At 44.7% G+C, this 19,639-nt stretch overlaps 2 long non-coding RNA genes across 2 annotated transcripts; both read right to left on the reverse strand.

The window, feature by feature from the left end:
* Positions 1–5,087: 5,087 nt before the first annotated feature.
* On the reverse strand, positions 5,088–12,675 carry LOC308184856. Its single transcript, XR_013942961.1, has 3 exons — positions 12,257–12,675; positions 10,730–11,273; positions 5,088–6,102 (listed from the first exon to the last, which is right to left on the reverse strand). It is a non-coding gene; the product is annotated as an uncharacterized lncRNA (long non-coding RNA).
* A 426-nt stretch (positions 12,676–13,101) lies between these two features.
* Positions 13,102–15,640, reverse strand: LOC308184924. Its single transcript, XR_013943043.1, has 2 exons — positions 15,054–15,640; positions 13,102–13,499 (listed from the first exon to the last, which is right to left on the reverse strand). It is a non-coding gene; the product is annotated as an uncharacterized lncRNA (long non-coding RNA).
* Between the last annotated feature and the right edge of the window lie 3,999 nt (positions 15,641–19,639).

Raw genomic sequence — 19,639 nt, forward strand, 5'->3', positions numbered from 1 at the left:
TTTTTTTTGCCATAGCATGTTGGATGTACATATACTCCTCAGAATGGTAAAGAATCCTAGGTATAATTACTACCTGTACACAAAAATCATGAGACGAGTTGAACAATTTCAAAGATAAGCATGGAGTTACCCCCAGAGATGAACATACCCATCTGGTGTTATCTGCTGGTATTAACCATTTTTCTTTGTCTAATTGTGTAACATTTTCTGTAATATTGCATAGATGGAACTTCTCACCAGGGACCGTGCCTACGCACCTGCCATTCCCAGTTACTTCCGTTAATGTTATTCCTACATCCCTTCCCCAATTGCATTGTGGGGGATCGGTTTCGTTTGAACGGGTGGTTTCTCCCAGATCCCCAATGGCGTCGTAATATGAGGGCCTTATATCAAGACATAACCAGCAAGGTCTAGGCACGTCTGGATTTGGTTGATTCAACAACTGATAACTAGCATTCATGATTCTCCATATGTTATTCCCGGTCACCCCTTCATTTCTAATCCCATACTCCGGGTTTACTGATTTATTAGCAACCTCCAGTGGTTTAGGGCTATTAGGAGTTAGCATTCTAAAAGCTTGTGTAGGCTGAATCCTCAAAACACTCCCTGACAGTTTCTGATTTGGTCCCACCCGTTGGGGACTCTTAGTCTCTTCCTTCTTTATATAGATGATGCCTCCCCTATCAGTCCCCCAGCAGTAGTTATCTGCTGAACAACATGGTGATCTTCCCATCTAATCAGGCTCCATTTAAAAGGTTTGTGAGGGTGCGCAGACCCAGGAACAGTGTAAACAATCGTACCCATTACTATGTATCGCAAAAAAAAATGGCTAGGGCCCATTTTCCAGAGTTCTTTACCTGGCCACGTAATTCCCCACCGTTTCACTCTCTGCCTCGCTTGTCAGTTCGGTTGCAGCGAACTACAAGGTGCAAGTTCTTCTTGGCAGCAGCAGTGTTCTTCAGGGGAGTTTCTCAGGTAACCGCGACCTTTTTCTGACCAAACAGGGTCCCCTTTCCTCCTTTTTTTTTTTTTTTTTTTTACGATACATAGACAGTTAGACCATACTTATCGAGTTCCTTCCAACGTGAGCTTTAAGTCATCAGGGCCTGCGACCGCTTCCCATTTGCTTTTCTGGATCGGTCCTTTCACACGACTGGCATGCGTTCACCCCTTCTCAGCCGTCCGGATAGCCGTCTCTGTGATAAGTAAAACAACATAGGGGCCTCCCCACCGTGGTGTTAAAGACGATTCTTTCCATGTCTTAATTAGAACCCTATCTCCAGGTTGTATCCTATGGATTGCTATATCTAGCCACCAAGCCTTTCGCTTGCAACTCCCTCCGTCGGTTCATAAGCTGTATTAAATAAGGTTTTAATTGGATATCCTGTACCTGGGGGTGATCAGATGGCATCTCTAAATCATAAGGCATACCATACAGCCTTTCAAAAGGTGAGATTCCGACATCGGCTCGGGGCTATGTCCGGATATTCAATAGTGCAAGCAGTAAACATTTCACCCAGGAGGTTTTAGTCTCTATCATAAGCTTTGTTAGTTGCTTTTTAATTTCACCATTCATTCGTTCTACCTTTCCCGAACTCTGAGGATGCCAGGGAGTGTGATATTCCCATTTAATTCCCAGAGCCTTCATCGTGTCTCGGGATACCTTTGACACAAAGTGTGGGCCTCGATCAGAGTCAATTGCTTCTATTACCCCGTATCTGGGTATGATGCTTTCTAATAATATCTTTACCACGGTTTGAGCTGTGGCCCTTGCCGTAGGGAATGCTTCAACAAAGTTTGTGAGGTGGTCTACAATAACTAATAAGTATCTATATCGCCCCGTTTTTGGAAGTTCAGTAAAATCTAATTGAATCTTTGCAAAAGGTCGATGTGCCAATTCTCGTCCTCCTCCCGGGACCCTTTTTCTCATGTGTTGAGCATTTACCCTCCGACAAGTTATGCAATCATTTACGATCCTCTTTGCTATATTATAAATCCCTATACACATATAATATGTGGCAAATTGATCCACCAACGCCTGAGTACCCCAGTGCGTCTGTTCATGAAATCTCCGTAGCACCCTCATAGCTACTGATTTTGGTAACACTTCCCGTCCATCAGGCAGTACCCATTTCCCTTTATCTGTTTTTTTTGTTTTTTTTTTTTTTTGAACCCCCATTTGTGTCATCTTGTCTTCTTCTGTAATAGTGAAACAGAGTAAGGGGAGGGGAATGTGTCCATTCGACCAGAGGGAGTTAGTCGGCCCGCACTTGTAGCAGTTTTTATAAGGCGGGCTTTCTTCCTCAGAACAATTGCATTCAATCCCATCAACTCCCCATTCACTCCAGCAATCATAACATGGAAATTCCTTTAAGCCTTTCCCACAGTATTAAGTATTATATTAAGCATTATTATATATTATATTATTATTAATTATTATATTAATTATTATATATTAAGTATAAGTATTAAGTATTTCCCACAGTCTGGGCAATCTTCCCTCGTTCTTCTAATTCTTATACTCATTAATGCCGCCCTTTTTGCCTCCTGATCTGCTAGATTATTACCCCTAACCTGAGGGGTGAGGCCTTTTTGATGCCCTTTTATATGTACTACAGCAATTTCTTTGGGCTCTCTGATAGCTTGTAAAACCTGGGTAATCAATTCCTGATGTATTAAACCCTTTCCTTGTGAATTGATGAGCCCCCTTTCTTTCCATATTTTACCAAATATATGTACTACCCCATAAGCATATTTTGAATCTGTATATATTGTACCGCTTTTATTTTTCAACAATTTTAGGGCCTGCAATATGGCATATAGCTCGCAAGCTTGGGCAGACCATCTAGGGCTCAAAGGTCCAGATTCCACTATCTCAAATGTTTTCTCGTTTACTAACGCCTATCCTGATTTTTGCTTTCCCTCGACTACTCTCGAGGAACCATCCACATATATCTGTTCACCGATGGGTAATTCCACCTCCTCTAGATCAGGTCTCAATTTCGTTTGCTCTTCTATATTTCGGAGGCAATCATGTCCTAAGGACTCATTTGGTTCCCCATAAAGAAATTGAGCAGGGTTCTGTAGGGAGGTTGTTCCTAAGGTTAATTTTGGAGAGGAAATCAAAATTCCTTCATATTTTAATAATCTGGCGTCAGTGATCCATTTCTCTGCCTTCTGTTGCAGTACCCCGCATATATTGTGTAGAGATATTACTTTGATTTCCCCCCCAAAAGTGATCTTCTGTGCTTCTTCCACTAACAAGGCAGCAGCTACCACTACCTGCAAACAGTTTGGCCAGCCCCGGCTAACCGGATCCAATAATTTAGACAAATAGGCCACAGGTTTTTTTTGTTTTTTTTTTTTTTTTTTTTTTTACTCCCTGCCCATTCTTGGGCCAGCACTCCGTATGCTGTGCCTTCTGCGCTGTTCACAAAAAAAACGAAACAGCCTCCTTAAATCTGGTAAGCTTAACACTGGGGGGGGCGTACTAGTTCCTCCTTTAACTTGTTCAGTCGTTCCTCATCTTCTTTTGTCCATTTGAGTAATCCATCCTTATTCAGCTTGTTATATAAAAATTTAACCTTTCCACTATAATCTTCTATCCATTGTCTACAGTATCCGGTCAACCCTAACAGTTGCCGTACCTGCTTTTTAGTTCGCGGGGATGCTAAAGCCAATATTCCACTGATTCTGCCTGGGTCTAACTTCTTAGTCCCCTTACTTAACTGGTGACCCAGGTACTTTGTCTCTTGCTCCACAATTTGTAATTTTGCCCCTCCTTTTTCTTTTAAAGGGTACAGAGGGTACAGATTAACTCGATTCTCTGAGCCAATCCAAAGGCTCGCATATTCGCTCTCCTCTAAACAAAAAGGTTCCTTTGCACTTACATAAATGTTTAAGGCTTGGCAAACCCAGTCTTCAAACGACCCGAATATGGGCCAATAATTTGCCTACCTCCCCAAACTTCAACACAATAATGAATCATTTTTACTTTATCCTTTCCCCGCCTAAAAGGGGAATCACTCCAATTCTTAATCATTAACCCCAGTGGACTATCTGGGGGAATAGGGGGCAACCTAGCACTAGGCATTACCCCACCCATGGGACCAGAAGGCTTACTCTTCTTCTGTCCCATCTTCCGGAGTGCCTTCACACACACACAGAGCCGCTTCCCCCTGGTCGTGGCCCAGTCCCTCGCGGGATGTGGGAACCGCACTACTGAGGGGTCCGCACTCACTTCGTCCGCAATTGGACGTCTCACACAGACGCACTCCGGGATCACCAACCCCAACCGAACGGATCACCGGCCTATACTTACCCACCCCGTGGGTCTTCGTTCGGTCTTCGTGCACAAAGATTGCTTGGGGTTACCGGTTTTATTTGCTTGTGCCTAATTTTGGGTTCGTCGGTGAAGGGCTCGAGCGGGATTTCCCGTTCCCGGGGCCGCCAGAATCGGCGGGGCGCCTCCCCTAGAGGGATTCCCAGTCAATCCGCCTTCATCCGAGTCACGGCACCAAATTTGTTATAAGTGAGACCATACAAATTTCTTGGTCTATCAGAAATATTTTATTAATTAAGTAAGCAGGCACAAGCAAAACAGCGCTGGGCGGCTGGGGAGTCTCCGCTCCACCACAGCACGCAACTTTCCCCTTTCAGTGTCGCCGTTTTATAGCATCCAAGTTTCGGCTTGTCAGGACTTGTTGGACCTTCTGAAGCTGCGCAGTTTGTTGTTGGGGGTCGTTGTTTTTCTTTCAATGATCATGCGTTGTGCTCGTGTTCAAGGGGGAGGGTAGTGAAGCGGGAAACAGTATTTCACAGAGTCTTTGTTTTACCAAGGATGTTTATCCAACACCCCCTCCCCACTATCTACTTGCTTAGTCTTCCCCCTTAACAAGGTCGTAAATTGCAAAACCTTATCTTCTCAGCAGATCCTCTGAATTCCTTTTAAAGACAATGAACAAACACCCGCTAATTTATCACACACCCCAATGGGCAGGGCACTATCTGGGCAATCGGTCGTCCCGAGGCACAAGCATAGCAATTGCTATGGTTGAGACTCTGGACAGTATATTTGACCCATTCTATCCAGGCATTCACATCCCCATACCCTGTTTCAATCTCAAATGTTTGAACTGCCGCATTTCAAAGAGGGCCTCCTGTTTTCCCTCCTGTTTTCTCCTTGAGTTTCTCCCTTTCTCTGATGGCAATAGAGGATCGTTTCCATACAGCTATTCTCAATCTGGCTGTTGGGTCTCTACCAGTTATTTGTTCCCTCTGCTCAATTGTCGTTGGGCATTTAAATCTCCACAAGCTAACACCTCACAAGCATCAAACATGGCAGATCGTGGTACATAACCCTCTGTCACAGTCACCCATATTTTTATGGGGTATCCCATCTTACTATTATCTGGTCATGCCTTTTCCAAGTTGCCAATTGACCAAGGCTTTCTCTGAGGCCTACAATCACTAAAAACAAAATTAATAATTGATTTTTCCCTGTCATTATTTTTAAACCTTAGGTTTCCAAATAATTATTAATACAAAGAATAAGATATACACTACTACCATAACAAACCCCCCTTGGGAACACTTCAATTCACTATAGGCCAGTCCTTTCTCTCAATCACAAGTCACACTCACTAGTTACCTGTGAAAATAAAAGGTTAGTTTACAATCGCAAGCTCTTATCCCGCTCAGAGTCCACTATGAGATTTTTCTCTTCGATTTCAGCTTCCAACAAGTCTTCTGTAGGAACAGCTTCCCAGGTACTAGGGTCGACGGATGCCTTCACTCGCGTATAGTGAGTCCAACCTTTTTCCGCAGTTCCTATGACTGTTTCAGTGGTTTGTAGTACTTGGAAGTGTCCTTCCCATTCGGGCCGGAGTTGATCCTTTCCAGGTCTGAATCAGGACCCAATTTCCCACGGGTCCTGAGAAATGACAAAGAAGAGGACAACCCCAGAACACAGTTCTTAAGAAAACTCTCTTGTTTCGAATTGTGGTATCTCATCCCTTCTGCCCAGATAGGGTAATCCGAACAGCATCTCATACGGTGAAATTCCTATATCGTTTCTTGGTGCTGTTTGAACCTGTAGGAGTGCTAAAAGTAAACATTTTACCCAAGGAAGTTGGGTTTTTAACACTAATTTAGTTAATTGCTTCTTTAATGTCTGGTTCATTTGCTTTGCCTTCCCAGAAGAGGAGGGGTGCCAGGGGGTGTGAAAAGCCCACTCAATCTCTAAGGCCTGCATTAACCCTTGCAGTACTTGTGAAGTGAAATTATTTCCTTGATCTGAATCAATGTTTTCAGCTATCCCATATCTAGGGACTATTTGCTCCAGTGATACCTTAGCCACCGTGTTTGCAGGGGCAGATACAGAGGGGAAAGCTTACACCCATCCAGTCACGTGGCCAATTAGGACAAACAAGTACTTAAATCTCCCTCCTTTACGTAACTCAGTAAAGTCTACCTGTATACTTTGTAAAGGTCAAATCCCTGGCTCCCGTCCCCCTCTAGGTTAGTTACAAATGACCTTTTTATTTGCCTTTTGACATATGGTACATCCTCTGCATATTTGCTTCACTAAAGTGTATATTCCTACACAGACATACTTTCTTAGCACAACATCACACATTGCTTGCATCTCCCAATGACTCTCTTGATGTAAAACATCATATTTGCCTCCTTGGTGCTTTATTCAGCATTTCTCTCCCATCAGGGAGTATCCATTTTCCCTCAGGCTTTGTGGCTCCTGATTCCTTAAAGAAATCTCTCTTAAAAACTTTTTAGTTCTTTCTTAGTTTTCAACAATTCCCTGAATCCTCTCTGGATTTATTCTCAGTTTTCCCTCAGACATTAGATGCCTTAAATACCTGACTTCTCTTTCTACGTATTGTAATTTATTTTTCAATACTCCCAAGCTCTGCTTTCCCAGAAAGTTGAATAGCTTGTTAGTAGCTTCCTTCACAACTGTTTTCTCCTGTCCTGACAATAAACAATCATACACATTTTGTAACAGTAATTCCTCCTTGGGAGGTTGGAATTGCTCCAAAATCTGTTCTAGAACTTTGCCCAAATTAATCAGAGGCCCTGTAAACCCCTGAGGTAAAACTGTCCATATGTATTGTTGCTTCCGCCCCCACTTCAGAGTCTTTCCAGCCAGAGGTGAATATATCTTTGCTCTCAGGGCCTGAGAGCACTCCATTAATACCACTGTTATTCCAGTCTAACAATTTACTATTTGAATGCCCAATTTCATCATCAAATCCCTTCCCAACAAGTTAGTCCCTGCCTTGGGTACATGCAATAATTGCCCAGAGATCATTTTATCCCCTAGTCTCAGCTTGGTACCCCCCAAAGGTGGCACTGTTACCCCAGCCCCTTCTACCCCCATCACTCGTTAGGGTTTCATTAGTTAATTTAATCCCTGATACTTTACAGGCCAGCAATGACCTAGCTGCCCCTGTGTATTGTGTTTGATGGCAAGGTTCGGGAGGGGGCTGCAGTGGCAGCCCCCACGAGGAGAATCCAGAAACCGCCCCGTGGCAGATAAGGGACAATTTCATCCGGCCCCAGAGTGGCCCACCGCTGCCCAGAGCCAAGCCATGAGCAACACAGTCCGTGCCTCTGTGAGAGCACATCCACGAAAACAAACAAACAAACAAACAAAAACCTGCTGCTCAACAGCAGCTGGGAGAGCGAGGAGTGAGAAACCTCCCCGCAGACACCAAAGTCAGCACAGAAGGAGGGGGTGGAGGCGCTCCAGGCGCCGGAGCCGAAGCCCCCTGTGGCCTGTGGAGAGGCCCCTGGTGGAGCAGGCTGCCCCCCCCTGCCCCCCCCCCTTCTCAATACTTGGGAAACTGACCAAACACCACAGCAAATATACCAAAACTTCTAGACTGTTACTTAGATAGTGCCTACATCCTCTTTCCCTGCTCATTCAACTTTCCCAACTCATTCAAAAAAACAGCTCTGTCAAACATTACATACCACACCTTTAACACCTTCAATAACCCTTTTTAACACTTCTTCTTATCTTTCTCCAGCCTGTACTTTCACCAAAGTCTCAGTCATTAGCCAACTTAATTCCATACCTTTCTCCCTCATCCCATTTTCCTTCTCTCCTCCTTCTTCCACTCCGGATATTCCTACCTGAAGTGGCCAGCCTGCCCACACTTAAAACATCCCATCAAAGCCTGTCCCTGCTAAGATTCAGGCCACAACACGGGTAGCTTTCCTTGCCTGCCATTCCTTCATCTCTCTTCCCCTCTTTTCCATCCTGGCCCTGACTCCTCCTGAAGATTTTCTTCCTCTTTCTCCAACCCTCTGCCTGACTACCTGCTACACTGTCAATACCATTAGTTTCACTCTCTGCTTTTCCTTCTCATCTCCCCTCTTGACACACACGTTCAGGGCCTCCCGCAGGAGGGCCCCCCAGTGACTGTTCACTACATCCCCTCCACCTTCTGGAGCATTTTCTGTGCATCTTGCCAGGCTTCAATCACAAAATGAACTTTCAAGAGCCCTTGGGATACCGGGTCCTCAGGATTCATCCCCGAGTACTTTCTCATTCTGACCCCAAGTCTCTCATATGATTTCTGTGTTGCACACTATTATTCTTCCAGCCAGGATCGGCAAGTGGTTATTTCTGCCCTGCCGGTATTACCCCTGGTCCTGGAGGATGAGTTCTTTCCCATTTTTGTATTGCAGCTCTCCTCCTGATCATTCCCATTTCTTTCCCTGTAAACAACATATTTATATACATAATTCCCCCTCCCCAAGAGTATAAGTTAGGTCCTAGGAAACTCCTAACCTCTCTGCTGGTAAGGAGGGGGGGAAGTTCACTTAAGAGGATACACAGTTAGTGTTAGTGCTGTTAGTATCAGGGAAGGCAAAATTTTCAGTACCTCTTCTACCTTGTTCTAATTCTTTTACCAGTTTGGGGTACCTCCTGTTCCCAGAGCTAATGTTATCTACAGTTCCTGTCTCTTCTTTTGGAGGAACTGCTACAGCAGCCGCTGCTGCTGCAGCAACTTGGGGGTTATAAGGAGGAGGTAAGTTATCCAGAAGGTCCCATTTATCACTTGTCTCTTCCTTTTTCTTTCCCTCTTTATTCTGATTTTGCTCAAAACCAAATTTATTCCTTGTATCCAACAAGCTGCATACTCAGATTCTTCTTCAAAATGGAAATTTGTTATTAACATAAAAATTTAAGGCCTGACATACCCAATCTTTGTCAGACCCGTATTTAGGCCAAAATACTGCAGCTCCTTTAATTGGTTCTTTCGTCCAGACTGATACACAATATTTAACCATTTTCTTCCTATCTTTTTCCTTAGTTTTGGGGTTATTCTTCCAATTTCTCAACATCCTTCCTAAAGGACAGTCGGGAGGCACTCCCCCAGGGATATCTCCCTGTCCCCTGGAACTCATATTTCCCATTTTTCCTATTCTGGAAAATGGGGGTGTACTGCCAAGCACTTCCCCGTGCAAGGGCTACCGCACACCTATGAGTTTACCAGATTCCCTGGTGTACTTCCGAGCACTACCCCGTGCAAGGATTACCGCACACCAAATTTCCCTGGTGTACTGCCAAGCACTACCCCGTGCAAGGCTTACCGCACACCAAAATTCCCTGGTGTACTCCGAGCACTACCCCGTGCAAGGCTTACCGCACACCAAATTTCCCTGGTGTACTGCCAAGCACTACCCCGTGCAAGGCTTACCGCACACCAAATTTCCCTGGTGTACTCCGAGCACTACCCCGTGCAAGGATTACCGCACACCAAATTTCCCTGGTGTACTGCCAAGCACTACCCTGTGCAAGGCTTACCGCACACCAAAATTCCCTGGTGTACTCCGAGCACTACCCCGTGCAAGGATTACCGCACACCGAATTTCCCTGGTGTACTGCCAAGCACTACCCCGTGCAAGGCTTACCGCACACCAAAATTCCCTGGTGTACTCCGAGCACTACCCCGTGCAAGGATTACCGCACACCAAATTTCCCTGGTGTACTGCCAAGCACTACCCCGTGCAAGGCTTACCGCACACCAAAATTCCCTGGTGTACTCCGAGCACTACCCCGTGCAAGGATTACCGCACACCAAATTTCCCTGGTGTACTGCCAAGCACTACCCTGTGCAAGGCTTACTGCACACCAAAATTCCCTGGTGTACTCCGAGCACTACCCCGTGCAAGGATTACCGCACACCAAATTTCCCTGGTGTACTGCCAAGCACTACCCCGTGCAAGGCTTACCGCACACCAAAATTCCCTGGTGTACTCTGAGCACTACCCCGTGCAAGGATTACCGCACACCAAATTTCCCTGGTGTACTGCCAAGCACTACCCTGTGCAAGGCTTACCGCACACCAAAATTCCCTGGTGTACTCCGAGCACTACCCCGTGCAAGGATTACTGCACACCAAATTTCCCTGGTGTACTGCCAAGCACTACCCTGTGCAAGGCTTACCGCACACCAAAATTCCCTGGTGTACTCCGAGCACTACCCCGTGCAAGGATTACCGCACACCAAATTTCCCGAGACTCTTCCTTTCTCTCCCTTATCTTACGCTTCGTCCGTCTCCGGCCGCGCCCCTCGCGGAGCTACGGAACCGCGGATCAGGACTCCACACTCGCTTCGTACAAAAGTACGTCTCAATCACACATCACACATCACACACAGTCTCACCCGACCCCCGAGGCAATACTTAATATTTCTTACCTTGGTCTGTGCACAGAGTTACCGGATCAATTCTTAAAACCCTGAGTGCCTACCTTCTTCCTTTTCCCCACTACTTCACGGATCCTGCCTCTTTAATCAGTCTCGGGCCCTCTGTCAGCTCTCCGCAGAACCGCCACCGTCGATGCACAGGACCGCTGAAATCAGCGGGGCATGCCTTCCTGCTGCTGCGGCGGTGGGGCTCCCCGGTAGGTGACTGGATCCCGGACGAGCCCCCAAATTGTGAGAAACACTCCATAGCCAATAACTTAGGCTCAGGCGAGGATCTCAGTGAAGTAGTAATTTATTCGCGATTGCAATGGCGGGCGCCCCACAAGCAGGAGAGCGCACCCACTAGTTCCAAAACACAGTTTATGTACTTTTTGATGACAGGACCCTCCCCTGTTTCCCCATTGACTGGGTAATCCAGGTTCACAATCTATCTGATGCTTCACAGACAATGCCTGGCCTTCAGTTGCTGGCCTGTTAAATTTCAAGCTTCTTTTGACTTTTTTACTGTTTGAAGTGGTAATGTTTCATCACTTATCTGATTTGACTTGACACCGTGATCTTCACCTAATTGCTCTAAGGAGTCTGGCTGTCTGCATTTTACAAGGTTTTCTGTTAAGCTTTCTTATCACTGTAAGCATATTTCAATACCACATTCCTTCCTTCTATACAATGTAACACTGCAAAAACAACATTTCCATTCCCACAGGAGGACCTGCTAATGACTGTATAAGAAGCAGGAGAAGGGTAAGCAGACCTCTCAAAATTGTGACAAGGTTACCTGAGTAATATTTGCAGCTGCTGGAGGGATACTAATTGGAGTGTTGATAATTGTATGTCTTATTTGTAGATGTCTGGGTATCTCATGTTGAAAGCATTTGTGTAAGTGTATGTGTTTGAGACAAAGTATTGTTGTGAAGTGAGTTACACCACGAGGAACATGGCCAGAGACGATACAAACAAGTTTGGTTATTGTTTTAAGTGATATATTCTTTTGGTATGAACGAGAAGTGCAAGGGGCCTCTTTGAGTGATTGCATGATTGTGCTGTGTGAGTGAGACACAGCATCGCTGCGAAGCGAGTGTGGAGTTCCGATCCACCGTTCCGTATTCTCCGCGAGGGGAGCGGCCAGAGACGAACAAAGCCCATGACAGATCAAAAGGAAGGAAGTGCTGTTTTATCCAAGTGTTGACTGGTGGTGCCCAATACACGGTGTGAGAAACACTCCGTAGCCAATAACTTAGGCTCAGGCGAGGATCTCAGTGAAGTAGTAATTTATTCGCGATTGCAATGGTGGGCGCCCCACAAGCAGGAGCGTGCCTACTGGTTCCAAAACCCAGTTTATATACTTTTTGATGACAGGACCCTCCCCTGTTTCCCCACTGAGTGGGTAATCCAGGTTCACAATCTATCTGATGCTTCACAGACAATGCATGGCCTTCGGTTGCCGGCCTGTTAAATTTCAAATTTCTTTTGACTTTTTTACTGTTTGAAGTGGTAATGTTTCTTCCCTTATCTGACTTGACTTAACACCATGATTTTCACCTAATTGCTCTAAGGAGTCCGGCTGTCTGCATTTTACAAGGTTTTCTGTTAAGCTTTCTTATCACTGCAAGCATATCTCAATACCACATTCCTTACCTTTAAACAATGTAACTCTGCAAAAACAACATTTTTATTCCCACAATTCCCCCCTTTTCTTTTTTTATAAATTGTTGATTTTTGCAAAACTTTTCTCTAAGGTGTAATTTGGTAGATTTCTTCTTCTTCTTCACCTTCTTTGCTTTCCATCTCCTCTAATATCATCACCTTACCTGAGTAAGGTGGTGGCTTCGTGGTCATTTGTTTCAATAGTGCAGTTTCAATTAACCACTGGACTAGTCCTCTTACACAGGGGATAATGCAACAACCGATAGCTGTCAAAACTCCTGCTACTATGATTAAGGACGTAAATATGCCTAATTTTTCTGCCAATTCACTGGCAAGGATGGTAAACCCTTGCAATGCTCTAGTTACTGTGCCATCCGGGGCAGTATTGTCGGGGATAAAAGTGCAACAGTGGTTGCTCAGTATCACACACACACACCTCCTTTCTCATATCATTTCTCAGCATCATATCTAATGCTATTCTGTTTTCCTAAGCCATTTTGCTGGTGGCATCTAGTTGTTCAGCAGTTCCTCTTATCGCATCCCTTGTATAGTTTATGAATCTCTGCTGATTATAATAAATATAATTAATCCAGTCCTCATTCTTATTGATTGTTACCCACCAGAACAGTGACTCAAACCCTGCAGCAATTTGATTCCTGGCTTCCTGTTCATCGGGAACTCCTCTAGGCACCCTGTTATAAGTGAGACCATACAAATTTCTTGGTCTATCAGAAATATTTTATTAATTAAGTAAGCAGGCACAAGCAAAACAGCGCTGGGCGGCTGGGGAGTCTCCGCTCCACCACAGCACGCAACTTTCCCTTTTCAGTGTCGCCGTTTTATAGCATCCAAGTTTCGGTTTGTCAGGACTTGTTGGACCTTCTGAAGCTGCGCAGTTCGTTGTTGGGGGTCGTTGTTTTTCTTTCAATGATCATGCGTTGTGCTCGTGTTCAAGGGGGAGGGTAGTGAAGCGGGAAACAGTATTTCACAGAGTCTTTGTTTTACCAAGGATGTTTATCCAACACCCCCTCCCCACTATCTACTTGCTTAGTCTTCCCCCTTAACAAGGTCGTAAATTGCAAAACCTTATCTTCTCAGCAGATCCTCTGAATTCCTTTTAAAGACAATGAACAAACACCCGCTAATTTATCACAATCCCTCCTTTTTCTTTTTCTAACATATTTTGTTCATTGATGAATTTTTGAAGCACTTGTTTGCTCAATATTAAAGTTTCTGCGTCATCCTCCTCCTGTTCAAGAGATTCATATTTCGCACGCACAAGCATAAGGTGAGCTGCCTCTAATCGGTTTTTTTTACAATCGCGATTATTCGATTGAATATACATGGTACAAAAGTTAGTGTTAATATGAGCAGCAACAAAGGTCCTGCTATAGTTGATAGCAGTGTAGTGAGCCAAAGTGAGTAATTAAACCAGGATTCATACCAATTCTGGTGGGCTTCATTTTCTATTTTTCGTTTTTCTAGCCCTTCTCTCAATTTAGTCATTGTATCCCTTACTACTCCAGTATGATCTGCATATACGCAACACTCCTCTCGTAGGGCTGCACACAATCCTCCTTGTTGTAGAAAAATCAGATCTAATCCCCTACGATTTTGTCATACAGATTTCTCTAAAGCTGATATAGATTGCTCGATACGGGCCAAATCCTCATCTACAGCAATGCGTAGAGAGGTAAATTCTTGGCTTTGTTTTACCAGAGAGGTAATTTCAGTTCCGGCTCCTGCAGCCCCCAGAATCATCAGAGTGGCTAAAGTGACAGCCGTAATAGGCTCTCTCTTCCTTAAGTGTTTTTTTTGCCATAGCATGTTGGATGTACATATACTCCTCAGAATGGTAAAGAATCCTAGGTATAATTACTACCTGTACACAAAAATCATGAGACGAGTTGAACAATTTCAAAGATAAGCATGGAGTTACCCCCAGAGATGAACATACCCATCTGGTGTTATCTGCTGGTATTAACCATTTTTCTTTGTCTAATTGTGTAACATTTTCTGTAATATTGCATAGATGGAACTTCTCACCAGGGACCGTGCCTACGCACCTGCCATTCCCAGTTACTTCCGTTAATGTTATTCCTACATCCCTTCCCCAATTGCATTGTGGGGGATCGGTTTCGTTTGAACGGGTGGTTTCTCCCAGATCCCCAATGGCGTCGTAATATGAGGGCCTTATATCAAGACATAACCAGCAAGGTCTAGGCACGTCTGGATTTGGTTGATTCAACAACTGATAACTAGCATTCATGATTCTCCATATGTTATTCCCGGTCACCCCTTCATTTCTAATCCCATACTCCGGGTTTACTGATTTATTAGCAACCTCCAGTGGTTTAGGGCTATTAGGAGTTAGCATTCTAAAAGCTTGTGTAGGCTGAATCCTCAAAACACTCCCCGACAGTTTCTGATTTGGTCCCACCCGTTGGGGACTCTTAGTCTCTTCCTTCTTTATATAGATGATGCCTTCCCTATCAGTCCCCCAGCAGTAGTTATCTGCTGAACAACATGGTGATCTTCCCATCTAATCAGGCTCCATTTAAAAGGTTTGTGAGGGTGCGCAGACCCAGGAACAGTGTAAACAATCGTACCCATTACTATGTATCGCAAAAAAAAAAATGGCTAGGGCCCATTTTCCAGAGTTCTTTACCTGGCCACGTAATTCCCCACCGTTTCACTCTCTGCCTCGCTTGTCAGTTCGGTTGCAGCGAACTACAAGGTGCAAGTTCTTCTTTGCAGCAGCAGTGTTCTTCAGGGGAGTTTCTCAGGTAACCGCGACCTTTTTCTGATCAAACAGGGTCCCCTTTCCTCCTTTTTTTTTTACGATACATAGACAGTTAGACCATACTTATCGAGTTCCTTCCAACGTGAGCTTTAAGTCATCAGGGCCTGCGACCGCTTCCCATTTGCTTTTCTGGATCGGTCCTTTCACGCGACTGGCATGCGTTCACCCCTTCTCAGCCGTCCGGATAGCCGTCTCTGTGATAAGTAAAACAACATAGGGGCCTCCCCACCGTGGTGTTAAAGACGTTTCTTTCCATGTCTTAATTAGAACCCTATCTCCAGGTTGTATCCTATGGATTGCTATATCTAGCCACCAAGCCTTTCGCTTGCAACTCCCTCCGTTGGTTCATAAGCTGTATTAAATAAGGTTTTAATTGGATATCCTGTACCTGGGGGTGATCAGATGGCATCTCTAAATCATAAGGCATACCATACAGCCTTTCAAAAGGTGAGATTCTGACATTGGCTCGGGGCTATGTCCGGATATTCAATAGTGCAAGCAGTAAACATTTCACCCAGGAGGTTTTAGTCTCTATCATAAGCTTTGTTAGTTGCTTTTTAATTTCACCATTCATTCGTTCTACCTTTCCCGAACTCTGAGGATGCCAGGGAGTGTGATATTCCCATTTAATTCCCAGAGCCTTCATCGTGTCTCGGGATACCTTTGACACAAAGTGTGGGCCTCGATCAGAGTCAATTGCTTCTATTACCCCGTATCTGGGTATGATGCTTTCTAATAATATCTTTACCACGGTTTGAGCTGTGGCCCTTGCCGTAGGGAATGCTTCAACAAAGTTTGTGAGGTGGTCTACAATAACTAATAAGTATCTATATCGCCCCGTTTTTGGAAGTTCAGTAAAATCTAATTGAATCTTTGCAAAAGGTCGATGTGCCAATTCTCGTCCTCCTCCCGGGACCCTTTTTCTCATGTGTTGAGCATTTACCCTCCGACAAGTTATGCAATCATTTACGATCCTCTTTGCTATATTATAAATCCCTATACACATATAATATGTGGCAAATTGATCCACCAACGCCTGAGTACCCCAGTGCGTCTGTTCATGAAATCTCCGTAGCACCCTCATAGCTACTGATTTTGGTAACACTTCCCGTCCATCAGGCAGTACCCATTTCCCTTTATCGTTTTTTTTTTTTTTTTTTTTTTTTTGAACCCCCATTTGTGTCATCTTGTCTTCTTCTGTATTAGTGAAACAGAGTAAGGGGAGGGGAATGGGTCCATTCGACCACAGGGAGTTAGTCGGCCCGCACTTGTAGCAGTTTTTATAAGGCGGGCTTTCTTCCTCTGAACAATTGCATTCAATCCCATCAACTCCCCATTCACTCCAGCAATCATAACATGGAAATTCCTTTAAGCCTTTCCCACAGTATTAAGTATTATATTAAGCATTATTATATATTATTATATTATTAATTATTATATTAATTATTATATATTAAGTATAAGTATTAAGTATTTCCCACAGTCTGGGCAATCTTCCCTCGTTCTTCTAATTCTTATACTCATTAATGCTGCCCTTTTTGCCTCCTGATCTGCTAGATTATTACCCCTAACCTGAGGGGTGAGGCCTTTTTGATGCCCTTTTATATGTACTACAGCAATTTCTTTGGGCTCTCTGATAGCTTGTAAAACCTGGGTAATCAATTCCTGATGTATTAAACCCTTTCCTTGTGAATTGATGAGCCCCCTTTCTTTCCATATTTTACCAAATGTATGTACTACCCCATAAGCATATTTTGAATCTGTATATATTGTACCGCTTTTATTTTTCAACAATTTTAGGGCCTGCAATATGGCATATAGCTCGCAAGCTTGGGCAGACCAGCTAGGGCTCAAAGGTCCAGATTCCACTATCTCAAATGTTTTCTCGTTTACTAACGCCTATCCTGATTTTTGCTTTCCCTCGACTACTCTCGAGGAACCATCCACATATATCTGTTCACCGATGGGTAATTCCACCTCCTCTAGATCAGGTCTCAATTTCGTTTGCTCTTCTATGTTTCGGAGGCAATCATGTCCTAAGGACTCATTTGGTTCCCCATAAAGAAATTGAGCAGGGTTCTGTAGGGAGGTTGTTCCTAAGGTTAATTTTGGAGAGGAAATCAAAATTCCTTCATATTTTAATAATCTGGCGTCAGTGATCCATTTCTATGCCTTCTGTTGCAGTACCCCGCATATATTGTGTAGAGATATTACTTTGATTTCCCCCCCAAAAGTGATCTTCTGTGCTTCTTCCACTAACAAGGCAGCAGCTACCACTACCTGCAAACAGTTTGGCCAACCCCGGCTAACCGGATCCAATAATTTAGATAAATAGGCCACAGGTGTTTTTTTTTTTTTTTTTTTTTTTTTTACTCCCTGCCCATTCTTGGGCCAGCACTCCATATGCTGTGCCTTCTGCGCTGTTCACAAAAAAAAAACACAAAACAGCCTCCTTAAATCTGGTAAGCTTAACACTGGGGGGGGCGTACTAGTTCCTCCTTTAACTTGTTCAGTCGTTCCTCATCTTCTTTTGTCCATTTGAGTAATCCATCCTTATTCAGCTTGTTATATAAAAATTTAACCTTTCCACTATAATCTTCTATCCATTGTCTACAGTATCCGGTCAACCCTAACAGTTGCCGTACCTGCTTTTTAGTTCGCGGGGACGCTAAAGCCAATATTCCACTGATTCTGCCTGGGTCTAACTTCTTAGTCCCCTTACTTAACTGGTGACCCAGGTACTTTATCTCTTGCTCCACAATTTGTAATTTTGCCCCTCCTTTTTCTTTTAAAGGGTACAGAGGGTACAGATTAACTCGATTCTCTGAGCCAATCCAAAGGCTCGCATATTCGCTCTCCTCTAAACAAAAAGGTTCCTTTGCACTTACATAAATGTTTAAGGCTTGGCAAACCCAGTCTTCAAACGACCCGAATATGGGCCAATAATTTGCCTACCTCCCCAAACTTCAACACAATAATGAATCATTTTTACTTTATCCTTTCCCCGCCTAAAAGGGGAATCACTCCAATTCTTAATCATTAACCCCAGTGGACTATCTGGGGGAATAGGGGGCAACCTAGCACTAGGCATTACCCCACCCATGGGACCAGAAGGCTTACTCTTCTTCTGTCCCATCTTCCGGAGTGCCTTCACACACACACAGAGCCGCTTCCCCCTGGTCGTGGCCCAGTCCCTCGCGGGATGTGGGAACCGCACTACTGAGGGGTCCGCACTCACTTCGTCCGCAATTGGACGTCTCACACAGACGCACTCCGGGATCACCAACCCCAACCGAACGGATCACCGGCCTATACTTACCCACCCCGTGGGTCTTCGTTCGGTCTTCGTGCACAAAGATTGCTTGGGGTTACCGGTTTTATTTGCTTGTGCCTAATTTGGGGTTCGTCGGTGAAGGGCTCGAGCGGGATTTCCCGTTCCCGGGGCCGCCAGAATCGGCGGGGCGCCTCCCCTAGAGGGATTCCCAGTCAATCCGCCTTCATCCGAGTCACGGCACCAAATTTGTTATAAGTGAGACCATACAAATTTCTTGGTCTATCAGAAATATTTTATTAATTAAGTAAGCAGGCACAAGCAAAACAGCGCTGGGCGGCTGGGGAGTCTCCGCTCCACCACAGCACGCAACTTTCCCCTTTCAGTGTCGCCGTTTTATAGCATCCAAGTTTCGGTTTGTCAGGACTTGTTGGACCTTCTGAAGCTGCGCAGTTCGTTGTTGGGGGTCGTTGTTTTTCTTTCAATGATCATGCGTTGTGCTCGTGTTCAAGGGGGAGGGTAGTGAAGCGGGAAACAGTATTTCACAGAGTCTTTGTTTTACCAAGGATGTTTATCCAACACCCCCTCCCCACTATCTACTTGCTTAGTCTTCCCCCTTAACAAGGTCGTAAATTGCAAAACCTTATCTTCTCAGCAGATCCTCTGAATTCCTTTTAAAGACAATGAACAAACACCCGCTAATTTATCACACACCCCAATAGAATCTATGTAGACTCTATCATCGAATGGTACTCCTAAGCCTCTTTTACTTCTTCTGGATACATGTGATGTTTCTCTTTGAAATGCTAGGGTGAAGGGTATAGCTAATTGAACAAGTGCACAAGTGCCTCCCCAATTAGATGGTAGGGTGGACCGTAAGATCTGCCCTCCACAGTACCACCAGAGGTCTGCCCTGGGGATCTCAAGTCTTGAGCAGTTTCCCATCAAGTCCTTGGTAGCATTCAAGGTCCTCGTGCACAAGGCAAATTCTCCCAGATGCCGGGTAGCACTCACACCCTGCCGTGAGAGGCAAGCTGTATGGTTACCTAGAGCTGTAGAGAATGCAGGGGGAACCCTGATATTGCTATCACGCAAGGAAGGGAACAGCAAAGAGAGAGACTTACAGGCCTCATTTCCCCAGGCAGTCTTTTCTTGGTACAGTGCAATCATACATCGCATC

This window comes from Anser brachyrhynchus (assembly GCF_964034855.1).
Source record: "Anser brachyrhynchus genome assembly, chromosome: W".
Classification (NCBI taxonomy): domain Eukaryota; kingdom Metazoa; phylum Chordata; class Aves; order Anseriformes; family Anatidae; genus Anser; species Anser brachyrhynchus.